The following is a 13,666-nucleotide window of genomic DNA, read 5'->3' as shown; positions in this document are numbered from 1 at the left end:
AACACGACTGACAGTCCAACACGCAGGTGTTATACTGACGTGACGTCATCTGATTGGAAGCTTAAATTCTGACAAATTATTCAGCTTTTAAATACAATAAAAAATTAGATATGTTAACATAAACATTCTTTCAAATCATAATAAAAAAATGTATCTTCAGTTACCTTTTTTAATATTTTTAAACTAAATTATTATAACAAATGAAATTATGCATTTGGCTCTTACAGTGGGCATTGATTTGTGCAGTGACAATGGATTACAGTATATTTGAAAGGAATCTGAATCTAGTGCAATTAAGCAATATTTATGTAAGCCTCCAGGAGCTTGAGCTGCACGATGGAAAGGAGCCCTCGGGTGTTTCCTTTTGCAACTCACAAGCTGAATATTTCCAGACCTGTTCAGTGAAGAAGTTGTCAGGTTTTCGTAAGCAATTTCCTGCTATAGTTGAGCAGATGTAGTCTTAATGATAAAATAACTGCAGATGCAAAAAACATGTTGAATGAAGTAGTACAATTATGAAAATGCTACTCTTATCACGCCCACATAATACATGTCACACAGACGCCACCTTGTCCTTTGTTGCAAAGAGCATTTTTCACAAATGTGTGATCCTCAAAGAAATCCCGTAGTTGCAGGCTTATTTAAAAAGATAATCTGATATTCCATTATACAACCCCTTAATCTGTAAAGTAACCATTAACTATTATTATAGTTACTCTTAGTGTGAAATGTCATGGTAGAAGTACAAACGATCACAAAATAAACTAGAACGGGCACTCAGTAGAGCGCATACCTTCGCATATCACAAGATTGGGCATTGAATTATGAACATGTTGGCATTAGTTGCATGCCAATTGGATACAAATTGACCGTGCTATGGTAAAAAGAAGATTGTGACCTTGACCTTGACCTTTGACCCGATGGATCCCAAAATCTAATCAAATGGTCCCCGGATAATAACCAATCATCCCACCAAATTTCATGCGATTCGGTTTAATACTTTTTGTGTTATGCGATTAACACGCATACAAATAAATAAATAAATAAATAAATACACGGCGATCAAAACATAACCTTCCGCATTTTCAATGCGAAGGTAAAAAACATCGCAATATGCTAATGTTACCTAAATACATGTTCTTAGTTACCGGTACTTTGACCACTTGATTGATTCATTGTTTCATTTTCAACAAAAGATAAAAATGTGTATTATATCATTGGTTATGTCTCTTCCCTTGTGAACATACATTGATCTCTCTTAATTAGTAGGGCCTGTACACCTGTGCACCTGATCAAGCTAACGAGTCAGAGGGAGGAGTCACTGCCTATTTCAGCCTGCAGTGGCCGTGCTGGAGGAATCTGCATCGACAGTTCTGTTTTCGCAACAATGGGGTCCAGCCAGCTTCTTGTGTTGGGGTTTGTGCTTGTGTGTGTCAGCGTCAGTGCTGCTCGATTCCTCAGAACGAGCTCACCAAACTACCTGGGAGTTGAAGTTGAGCCGGCAGCAGCGCCTGATAGAAGGCCCTCCAGGAAGTCTCCTCAACAAGCTGCCATGTTCCGGGCTAAGCAGATTCAGCCGGTGGACGACTCGCTGTCCTGGAGATTTCCAGAAGATCCAGTGGATTCGGTGAAGGTGGCCCCTGTCAACTTTGAACTGCGGCAGCCAGAGACTGACAACCGCGTTGCTGTGAGGTGTGGGGAAAGCAGGATCCAGGTGGAAGTGAGCCAGGACTTGCTGGGCCTTGGCAAGCTGATAGACCCAGAGGACATCACACTTGGTGGCTGTTCCCCTACTGGGATTGACGACTGGGCTCATGTGCTGGTCTTTGAATACGAGCTGCACAACTGTGGCAGCAAACGAGTGGTGAGGTTTCAAGATTCAAGATTCAAGATTCAAGATGTTTTATTTGTCACATACACACACAGGGTGTGCAGTGAAATGAAAGTGGCAATGCTCAGCAGGAATGTGCAAGGGCAACAAGTACACACTATTTACAATAAAAAACACAATATTTACAGTAAGTGTGTGTGTGTGTGTGTGTGTGTGTGTGTGTGTGCCTAAGAGGGGCAGTTGTGTGGGTCTATGTGGGGGTCCTGGTGAGGTCGGAGTTCACAGTCCTGATGGCCTGAGGAAAGAAACTCCGTCTCAGTCTCTCTGTTCTTGCAGCGTGACTACGGAGGCGCCTGCCTGACCGCAGCAGCTGAAACAGTCTGTTGTTGGGGTGGTGAGGATCCTTCATGATCCTGCCGGCTCTGGTTCTGCACCTCCTGGTGTACAAGTCCTGCAGGGTGGTGAGTGTAGTTCCAATAGTGCGTTCAGCCGAAAGCACTACTCTCTGCAGAGCCTTCCTGTCCTGAGCGGAGCAGTTGCCAAACCAGGCTGTGATGCTTCCTGTCAGGACGCCTCTACAGCTCCAGAGTAGAAGGACTGAAGGATCCTCTGGGAAACTTTAAATTTCCTCAGCTGCCTGAGGTGGTAGAGGCGCTGCCTTGCCTTTCTCACCAGAGTGTCTGTGTTTGTTGACCATGTCAGATCCTCGGTGATGTGGACTCCCAGGTATTTATACCCGCTCACCCTCTCCACAGTAGTCGCGTTAATCCCCAGTGGTGAGTACGTCCTCTGTTGTTGTACCCTCCTAAAGTCCACAATCAGCTCCTTAGTTTTGGTGACATTCATGATGAGGCTGTTGTCCTGGCACCAGAGTGACAGATCAGCAACTTCCTCCAGGTAGGCCTTCTCGCTGTTGTCGGAGATCAGGCCCACCACCACTGTGTCATCCGCAAACTTGATGATGGTGTTGGAGCTGAACCTGGTCACACAGTCATGTGTGTACAGGGAGTACAGTAGGGGGCTGAGGACGCAACCCTGGGGGGATCCTGTGTTCAGGGTGAGGGATTTGGAGGTGTGTCTGCCCACCCTGACCACCTGTGGCCTGGCGGTCAGGAAGTCCAGGATCCAAGCACACAGGGGGGTTTTCAGTCCCAGCACAATCAGCTTGCCGGCCAGTCTGGAGGGACTATGGTGTTGAAAGCTGAACTATAATCAATGAACAGCAGTCTCACATAGCCCCCTCTGGCTGTCCAGATGAGAGAGTGTGGTGTGCAGTACCTGGGAGACAGCATCATCCGTGGATCTGTTTGGGCGATAAGCAAACTGCAGCGGGTCCATGGAGGAAGGAGGAAGGCGCAGATGTAGTCCTTTATCAGCCTCTCAAAGCATTTCATGACCACCGAGGTGAGGGCCACCGGTCGGTAGTCATTCATACATGCTGGAGAAGCATTCTTGGGCACAGGGACAATAGTGGATCTCTTGAAGCAGGCGGGGACCACGGACTCAGCCAGGAGAGGTTGAATATTGTGGTGAACACTGGAGCTAGCTGGTTAGCACAGGTCTTCAGTACTCGCCCAGATATGCCATCTGGACCTGCAGCTTTCCTGGTGTTCACCCTCAACAGAGCCCTCCTCACACTGTGCTCGGTCACAGAGAGTGTGTGTTCATCCCCAGCGGTAGAACTCACCTCGGCTATGCTAACGGTGTTGTTGTTAGCCGGCGAGCTAGCGCTGTTGTTGCTAGCCTCAAACCGTGCATAAAATGAGTTCAGGTCGTCCGCTAGGGATGCGTCGGCACTCACCATTGCGGGTCTGCTCTGGTAGTCTGTGATAGTCCGTAGCCCCTGCCATAGGCGCCTGGTGTCGCGCTGCTCCATCTGTGATTCCACTCTGTCTCGGTACCTCCTCTTGGCTTCCTTCACCGCCCTCCTCAGTCCATAGACCGCTGCCTTGTACTCGTCCATGTTGCCGGATACAAGACCGGAGTTATAGGCAGCAGCACGGCGTTCACAGCTTCACGGATGGATCTATCAACCCACGGCTTTTGGTTAGGAAAGACCCTAACTTTTACCGTGGGGACGATGGTGTCCGCTAAGCGTTGCTATGAGGCTCATTGCTACTTCAAAACTCGCTGACGTCACTGGAACTGGATTGGATCATGTCCCAGTCGACGACACGCAGAGCGTCCTGTAGCTCAGCCTCTGATTGGTCAGACCACCGCTTACGTTCCTCGTCACTACCGCTTCCCGCGATCTTTTGTCGGTACTCGAAGCAGAAAAATGGCGGCATGGTCTGATTTGCGAACGGAGGAGAGAGACAGCCTTGTAGCCTCTCTTGAATGGCGTATAGCAGTGGTCCAACGTTCTTTCCTCTGGTAGCACACGTAATGTGCTGGTGAAAGTTCGGCATGACTTTTTAGGTTTGCCCTATTAAAGTCCCCAGCCACCACCACAGCCGCGGGATACTTGTTCTGATGCCGACATAACACATCATGTAGGTCCGATAGTGCTACGTCGGTGTCCGCTTGTGGTGGAATGTAGACGGCTGTGGTGATGACCGAGCTGAACTCCCGCCAAGGTAGAATGGACGGCATGAGATCGTCAGATGTTCCAGGTTCGGCGAGCAGGAACGAGAAAGAGTCTTAATGTTCTTGGGGTTGCACCACTTGTTGTTAGTCATGAAGCAAACCCCTCCACCCTTAGATTTACCAGACTCTTCCGTTCTGTCTGCACGGAAAACAGAGAAGGACTCGGTTGGGCATATGACTCGATCCGCACCAGCGGGTCAGCCATGTTTCCGCCAGACAAAAGATGTTACAGTCCTCATGTCCCGTTGGAATCTGATCCTTGCCTAACATCATCCATCTTATTTTCCAGAGACTGGACGTTAGCAAGAAGGATGCTGGGCAGAGGTGGACGGTGGGCTTGAACTCTCAGTCTGTTCAGAATACCGCTCCGTTTCCCTCGATGTTTTCGTCGTCTCCCGTAGTAGCGGCTCCACTGTTGTTGTTGTGGTTCGCTCGACGATCTCGCCGCCACGCTGGATCGATGGAAAAAGTGGACAAAAACCCTTGTTTTGCGCAAAAGTTTATGTCCAAAAGTGTGCTGCGGTCGTATGCTGTTAGTGCCGATGTGTTTGTGGCAAAGAAAACATTAAAAATAAACACAAAAACTAAAAGAGCGCACAATCTCCGCGGAGCTACCTCGACGGCGTCTGGACACAGCCGCGCCATCATGTTTTGTTCATTACATGCATTGGTGTTGTACTTTTAGGTGACTGTTACTCAGTAGTTCTCTCTTTCTTAGATTACCGAGGATGACGATGTATCCCAGATAGCAAACTGACTCTGTTCCAGATCCGCCCCAAATCCGCCGTAGACTCCGGGAAGGCTCCGCAAAACGGGTCCGGATCGGCGGCTAAATGCACAGCGCGCCGGATCCGGAACAGATGCGCCCCGTATCCGCCAATATTACGCAGATATTCATAAAATATTGACCCTTCCATAAAGCGGCTCATTTGGCCCAGACTGCTAACAAATATGCATCAATGCAACAACAACAAAATGCAAACGTAAATAATGTCAAACAGTTTTTATTTGAAAGGACAAAATTATATACACACACATTTAAAAAGATATATTTTAAGTCTGTTCAGTGTGGGGGACGTCTACAGTAGCACGCCTCCTGGAGCTACCCCGGTCTGCTGCCAGGTTGAACCACCGAATGGCGTGCTTAAGAACCTGGTCGTCAGTGGACGCATGTGTTGAGTGATTCTTTCTGACAGCATCTGTAATCACACAAGCAGATACAAAATCACATGAATACTCAGTGCAACATAAATCAGACATGCAGTCTAAAATCTAGTGGCTGTCTGGCACTTAAAGTGTGCTATGCTAAATATAGTCAAGTCAAGTCTTTTATTGTCAGATACACAGAATGACACAGGGTCAGACTGGGCACTGAAATTCTTAGGACAAGGCACCACACAACAACTATCAATAGCCGAACATAATATAACATGACATACACACTGTACAAGAACTCTGAACATAATACTAACATGTAATACACATAATAACTAAACTACAGACAAATGGGAGTAGCAGGTAGTGCAATAGAAAGTGTAAGTGTAAGTACAAGGCTGAAAGTGACAGTGTATGTAAAGTGACGAGTGTAAAGTGTCGAGTGCAAAAGTGTCGATCGTGTGTCAGTGTCCATTGAGCAGCCTGATGGCTCTCGGGAAGAAACTGTTCTCCAGTCTCTGTGTGCGAGACCGGATGCTACGGTACCGCCTTCCAGAAGGCAGCGGGGTGAACAGGCTGAAGGCTGGATGATGGCAGTCCTTTAGGATCCTGCCAGTCTTCCTGAGGCATCGTGCGGTATGTGTCCTGCAGGGCTGGGAGCTCCCTACCGATGATGAACTCCGCAGTCCTGACCACACCGCGTAGGGCCTTGCGGTCCTTGGCTGTGCAGCTCCCAGACCACACTGTGATGCACCCAGTCAGGATGCTTTCTATTGTGCATCTGTAGAAATTGGTGAGGATGACTGAATCCATGCCAAACTTCTTCAGTCTCCTCAGGAAGAAGAGGCGCTTCCGGGCCGCTTTGACCACCTTGTCTGTGTGAGCAGACCAGGTGAGGTCGTTGCTGATGTTGACCCCGAGGAACCTGAAGCAGCTGACCATCTCCACTCCATAGAGCTAATATATCATATAACTATTATGTAAAGGTATAGTTGAGTAACATTCACCTAAATAGAGAATAAAGTTGCAATTCAAACATTTTATTTAGAAACATGGTTATTCGTAAGTTTGAACACAAAGACCTCCGGTGAAATCAAATTGTTTTCATTATATATGAGTTACTTACGAGGAGCAAAGTCTTGGACGTCATTAGATTGAAAGATTTTTTCCATTAATCCTTTCCAATTTATGGACTTGCCAACATCATCAGTGAACATGCGTGCGAGGATGTTCCACGTTGCACGTTTTACATCATGTCCTCCGATTGTTCCCAGGGAGGAAATCTAAAATGGATAGAAAAAGTACTATTAATATTTGATATTGTTTTAAAAAACATTACCATCAAACAGGGTATTATCTAGTGTTAATGACATACAATAGATTTTAATGAGCTTTGCGTGAGATTCTTAAAACAAAAAAAAACTCACCACACTCTTCTTCATTAAAGCGTTGGCTGGATCTTTGAGCTGTTGCTCAAACATGTCCACTTCCTCCATTGTGGTCAACGGAAACGGGTCTCCACTCCACTTCTTGACCAGACATTTGTGTCACGCTGGGGCGAACAAAGCTGTCAACTTTGGAAGTTAATTGATGGACCTGCTGTGTTAATTGATGGACCTGCTGTGTAAGCGTCTCCAGCATGGCCATCATTTGAACTTGAGCAGCTATAAAAAAAAACATTAGAATAGCATTTAAAAAAGGGAGAGATTTTACATCAAATATGGAAACATCAAGTGTTATACAACTCCATTAATCCAATCGTAATAATCATATTCACTTGGATTCAATGTGACAGTGTGTATTGCATGTCTCGTATCCAATTTACCATCGTTAACATTGTAAAAAGTGAAATGATTAAAAAGATTCAATTTGAATCCCATAGCCGTTTGAGTTGTTGCTCACCACAGCAGGCAATGGTGTCTGAACCACACCTCGCCCCTCGCCAGGTTGGCGTGTCCCCTGCATGGCTTGTTCGCTGTCCTGCTGGCGATGAAGTCCGTGGTGGAGGAGGGGCAATAGTTGGAGGAGGGGCAACTGTCCTGCTCGTGGTTGGACCCTTTTTTTTTTTGGGGTGGCGATTTTCAGTCTCGCTGTCTGCATCCGAGTCCCCAAAGAAATGGCTAGAAATGGAGTTAGGAAAAAAATGTATTATTTGTCATACTATAACATTGAATGACAGACACTTTATTTTATTAAGGTAAAGAGTTCTAAAGAATGCAATTTATACATTTACTCACACAGGCATTGGCTTTCTCCTTTTAGGAATTGCCTCCTCTTCTGAATGGAGATCAGATGTGTCACAGGACATATATTTTGTTAACCATCGCCTTGCCACCAAGTAATCATCTAAAAATTAAGTCAAAACACAATGAAAAAGTACAGAATTATGACCAGAACAATGTGATTAAAATGTTGTTTCCCCCCCCCCATATGTAACATAAGGTAAATGTTTTTATGTATTTGTTTAAACTGCTAATTATTAGAATATTAATATAATTAGCATACCGCATGATCTAATTATTCTGACATCATGTGTCTGCCAGTCAGGTTGAGGTTCTTCGGCACTTCGGACCGCCTTGTCCACCCTTTCATCCCTCGGGTAATCTGGCCAAACGCAGCCATCCCCACTGTACCAGCTTTGTGGCACGACTGCTACTGTTTTGCTGTCCAAGAATTCAATCAGATGGAACATCCTGAATTACAGAGGAAAGAAACAAACAGTGTCATCAGTCACAGAAATATAACTCTGTTCCAAGAACTTCTGAAAACAATTTAGCAAAACCGTTTTCAAGCTGTTGCAACTCTGTAACAAAATCTTCAAGGAACTCTTTTGCTGAGCTGGGTTTCTTTGGTCCACAGAATAAACCTATTACGACTGGTTCTTTCATGGGAACATTCAATAGCAGACCAAGGATGGGCCACAGTTGCAGACTAGAGCTTTTGAATAAAGGAAGTCCATCTATATGTATTTGCAACTTCAAAATGAAACTGTCTGCTAGTGTATGCACATAATTTGACAGTGTATTTCTCAGCGAAAGCAGAATACCAAAATAGTGGTACTGTCCCCCAGCCTTTTCCAGGATGGAGTATTTAGTTTTAGTCCCAAGAAGAGTCCTGGCATCCCTTGGAAGGTCAGAATGGAAAATACAAAGTATGCCCAATAGTGCTGTCAAAGCAACCAAAGAAATGCCAAAGTGTGTGGCCCAGTTAGAAATACTTGCAGACAGGGACAAGGTTTCAAGTTGCTCATCAGACTGTTCAGAATCAGACGTCAGACTCTGCCCATCACTGGCCACAAAGGCAAAACCATCAATTATATCTGCTTCTACTTCCATGGCACCTTCCTCCTCACTAAAGCCTAATCCAGTTGTAGTGTCCAGACAATTTGCATCTTCTGTGCAATTTATACTTTCCAAAGACTCCCCACTGACATCTACATGTTCCTCTCTGGTGTCAGTTGAAAGGCAGTTCTATCTGCGCAGTCGTCCCTAATTTGGTCAAGTCTTTTTTGAACATCTTGACGGACCCTGCGTCTAATGGTGGAGTTGGAGACAAGCCCAGTCTTTCTGTTCATTTTATCTAAAACAAACCAAAATAAAAATGTTTTAATAAAAACACTACGTTATACATTAAGATAGTATTTTAATGGATTAAAACAAATCTGGTCATTTTAAAGTTAAACAGGTTATACAATTCCCTCTCAAATGTGTCTTTAAGTTGCTGTGAAAACTTCCCTCCAAAAAGACATGCTTACCTGAATTGTAGAGATCGATCCTGATGAACACTTCTGTAAAACTGAGGATGACATTTCAAATTGTAAATTATGTGTTGAGAACTCAATACATACGAATTAAATAAAAACAGGTTTGTGCTGGCCATCTTTATTAGCTTGCGAGCTAGCGCTCCTCGTTATTACTTTGCCCAGCTTCAATCGCGCACCCTTGGGTTGGAGCTTAAGTATACTAAGTATACTTAAGCTCCAAACCAAGAACCACTGAAAATTCAGCGCTAGCTGCAGAAGATAGCTCACCCTAACCCTAACCGAGATAGTTCGAAAACTAGCCATAATTCGACAGTAGCAACACAATTCAACACTTACCTAAGTAATATGTCTGGCGCGAAGAGCTGCAGGTTTGAAAATTCCAGTTTGGAAAGTCGAGGCGCAGAAGTCAGAGGAGCAATTCGATTTAGCCGCCACACCGCTGTGTGAACCGGATGCGGATGCGGGCGGATCCGGTTCACGTGACCAAACCGAGTGCGACAGTAGGGCGGATCTAGCGACCTGCGGGCGGATCTAGCGACCTGCGGGCGGATCTAGCGACAGTAGGGCGGATCTAGCGACCTGCGGGCGGATCTAGCGACAGTAGGGCGGATCTAGCGACCTGAGGGCGGATCCGCCCCGGAATCGGCTGCTATGTGGGATGCCTTCACCCTGATCTACGACCCCAAAGTGTCTGACGGGAGTCAGATCACGAGGAGCCAGAGTGCCGTCATTGGAGTAGAGTGCCACTACACGAGATGATCAGCCTGCAACGACGCCCTTGAGTTTACTGTGTAGAACTTGACTGTCACAGCAAACCATAATAAACTTTTTAATGTCTGAGACCACTGCTTTACTCGGCTCTATTCCTGAAACTCAACGAGATGCAATCTGGGATCTGAGATGGGATCCGAAGGAAACAATTGTTAGTGAGTAGGTGCTCTTTAAACAAGACTGGGGCTGCGGTCAAAGGATCTCCTATCATTTCCTAACAAATGTTCCTTAAACTATGGAATTGTGTGACTTCATTAGGAAAAGGGGACTGGAGCTGTCTGACTGATGTCTTCCATGGTGAAACTACACTGCAACTAAAACATGACCCTGTGAAATGTGTCACTTTGAAGATTTAAATTTTAGACTTTGCCAACGAGGCTGCTTAAAGAAGTTTCACCTAAATTGGCACTTCTCTACTAGATATCTCTTTTAAGAACAGGCCATGTACCAGTCTTACAAAGTAACTGTACTTAAACCTTCAGAAGCCCTGATCCAGAGGTGATGGCAAACTGATCCCTAACCTTTCTGCCTCACTCAAATCCTTGAAAGTCGTTGCTCGTCACTTGTGTGACTTTCTACATCGTTTATTTGAGGACCTTCAGTGAGGATTCATAGTGGAGCGACTGCACTGGTGAAGATGACTAATTGCCTAAATGCATCAGATAAAGTACTCGTATCTGCTTTTTAGACCATCGTGCTGCGTTCGACACCATTGGCCATTACAGAGACTTGAACATTTGTCACGAAGCTGGCCAATGTTAGTCGCGCAGTTTCACATGGTTCTGTGCTTTGACCAATTAATTTCACCTTAATCTTCATTGAGGCAATATTATCAGAAAACACTCCATGCACTTTCACTGTTATGCAGATGATACTCAATTATATCTATCGTTGAAGCCAGACAAAACCAACCAGCTTGCTAAACGTCAAGCATGTCTTAGAGACATGAAAACAGGGATGACATGCAACTTCCTGATTTTTAACTCGGACAAAACTGAAGTTTTCTTTAGGCCCAGAACAACTCAGAGATCAATTATCTAATGATAGTTGCAGAAAAAATAGTTCACGCATGTGTTACTTGTAGACTTAAGACTAAAGGCTCTTTGATAGCATTTAGGGCTGGCTCGGATTTCCCCTGGTCCAATTTTCCTCAGAGGGCTTTACAATCTGTCCCAGGACCTCACATCGGATCAGGGAAAACTCCCAAGAAATAGAAAACAAGTCCCTTTAGGCCTCAGAGTGCTGGTGGTCTGCTTGACATTTCACTTGTAAAAGTTTGATCATCCAACCCCGCCTGATTTATGAGATGACATTGTGTGGTACTAGGCAGTACAGATCTTTACTGATTGTTCTTTTAGACTCTCCACCAAAAGTAGAGCTCCAAATATAAAGAGAAAGTCAAACAACACATTGTTTTTTAATCTTCAAAAAAATCTGTTTGTTGCAGGCCCATTTAAAAAGATCATCTGATATTCCATTGTATATCCATCCCCTTAATCTGTAAAGTAACCATTAACTATTATTATAGTTACTCTTAGTGAGAAATGTAATGGAGTAGAAGTACAAAGTAGTAGTGATGTGTCCTTTCGTGTCGAGGCTTTGAAGCGTGTCGAGTAATCCAGGAAGATTTATGGGAAACGCTTATCGAGGCTTGTGTTGAAGACGTATTTGTGATGTTCGAAGCCTCGTAAGCCTGGCGTACCACGTGACTGATTCAGAAAAAAAATCGTATTTGGTGCGCGATTCGAAATATAAGGGGTAGCAAAGCACAATGGATTTCCCAATCACATTCCCTGTCATTGTATTATAAAGACACACACCGTATTGATAAATTAATAAATTCACAAATGATGTATTGGCATCATGAACATCATTGGTTCATTTATTCAATTCAAAGCTTCATACACACACCAAAGTCATGGTGTTGTTATAATCACTCTGACTGTTTTACATTTATTGTCCACTTGAAGGCGTTGTAGAGCAAATTAAGCATCAAGAAGCTTTGGCCCATTAATGAACCAATTAGATGTAAAACTTCAATGCTTCAGGAAGCTTCATCTCGCCTTCACTAAGAAATTTAAAAAATCTCATTATGTTAACAGCACTAGTTACTTCGACCACTTCAATTCAGTTTATTTTGTATAGCTCGATATCAGAAATTACTAATTTTCCTCAGAGGGCTTTACAATCTGTCCACATACGACATCCCTGTCCCAGGACCTCACATCAGATCAGGGAAAACTCCTCAACAATTAGAAAAAAAACTCCTCAACAAGCTGCCATGTTCCGGGCTAAGCAGATCCAGCCGGTGGACGACTCGCTGTCCTGGAGATTTCCAGAAGATCCAGTGGATTCGGTGAAGGTGACCCCTGTCAACTCCACAACATCGACAATTCAAATCTACACATATTATACATATAGTTAATGTATTAAAAGGCCTCTAATATACCACACCTCCAATTTAACATTGTTGTCAGCACTAACCTGAGATTTAATCTCAAGTGCACTGAAAGCGGCAGAAACGTCACTTGAAGTTTTCACTAAATGCTGTTTAGACAATTTCGAAAGTATGTTTATAAATGTCACGAGAATTCACAGCAAGAAAATAGGAGCTAAACTATGCTAACAATGCGAGCTCTCTGTGTCATGCTATCCTTGTGCCTCATTGTTTTATGTGTTATGTATCTCTTTGTTTGGTCTGTTTCAGTCTTACAACGATCAATCTTGTAGAAAACGGACAACACGGCTCAGCAAAAATAGTTTTAATTTACAGTAAAGTAACATCACAAGTGATTTTAACGATAGTTTCTAGTCTTTATCACTTGCAATGACACATTTTCACTGCTTCTAAATTCCCTCTTGGCTGTTGATGTCTATCAATATCGCTCATTTTGAAAATGACGTCAGAGGGCAATACGGATGGCTTGACGACCCATTAGCCAATCAGAATCAGAATCAGAATCAGAAACAGTTTTATTGCCAGGAATGTTTACACAAACGAGGAATTTTTTTTTGGCGGAAGGTGCAACATTTGGACATGACAAACAAACAACAATCAACACGACAGAAAGACAACAAATAATGTGAAAGTGTTTGGGTGTGTGCTTCAAGTGGTGTGTTTTAGTTAAAAGTGTATGTTACGCGTGGCGTGTGATTAAGTTAAAGTGCATGTAAATAAAGTGGCATGTGTGTGGAGGAGGCCTCAAGTTAAAGTGCATGCTAAAGTGACGTGTGTGGAGGAGGCCTCCAGGAGGGAAGAAGCGCGCACCAACGCACCGAGGCGGCCGTCCGCGACGCCATCATGGTTGTGTAATAGTTCTACTCTTGTACTGTTGTTGCCATATAATAATTCATCTTTATTCATAAAGAAAATGTGAGCTAGCTGTCTGATCCTGCCCAGAGGAAATGCAGGTCGAGGATAGCATCATGAGTTTAATGTTGCTTATGCTTCAACTCTGTCACAAAACAATTTTGGCAATGGGTGCCCTTTTTTTGGTTTGAGCACCTGCCCCCCAAAATGTCTGTGCACGTGCCTGACACAGATTGTAAAGCCCTCTGAG

The 13,666-nt window shown here is 44.3% G+C and overlaps 1 long non-coding RNA gene across 1 annotated transcript; it reads right to left on the bottom strand.

The window, feature by feature from the left end:
• Positions 1-7,094: 7,094 nt before the first annotated feature.
• LOC130211156 (uncharacterized) lies at positions 7,095-8,207 on the bottom strand. The gene is made up of 4 exons (XR_008834942.1): positions 8,078-8,207; positions 7,810-7,918; positions 7,475-7,692; positions 7,095-7,236 (listed from the first exon to the last, which is right to left on the bottom strand). It is a non-coding gene; the product is annotated as an uncharacterized LOC130211156 (long non-coding RNA).
• Between the last annotated feature and the right edge of the window lie 5,459 nt (positions 8,208-13,666).

The sequence above is a fragment of the Pseudoliparis swirei genome, chromosome 20, assembly GCF_029220125.1.
Source record: "Pseudoliparis swirei isolate HS2019 ecotype Mariana Trench chromosome 20, NWPU_hadal_v1, whole genome shotgun sequence".
NCBI classification, from domain to species: Eukaryota; Metazoa; Chordata; class Actinopteri; order Perciformes; family Liparidae; genus Pseudoliparis; species Pseudoliparis swirei.
Note: the sequence above shows the minus strand (reverse complement) of the source record. Positions and strands in the feature narration are given on the sequence as shown.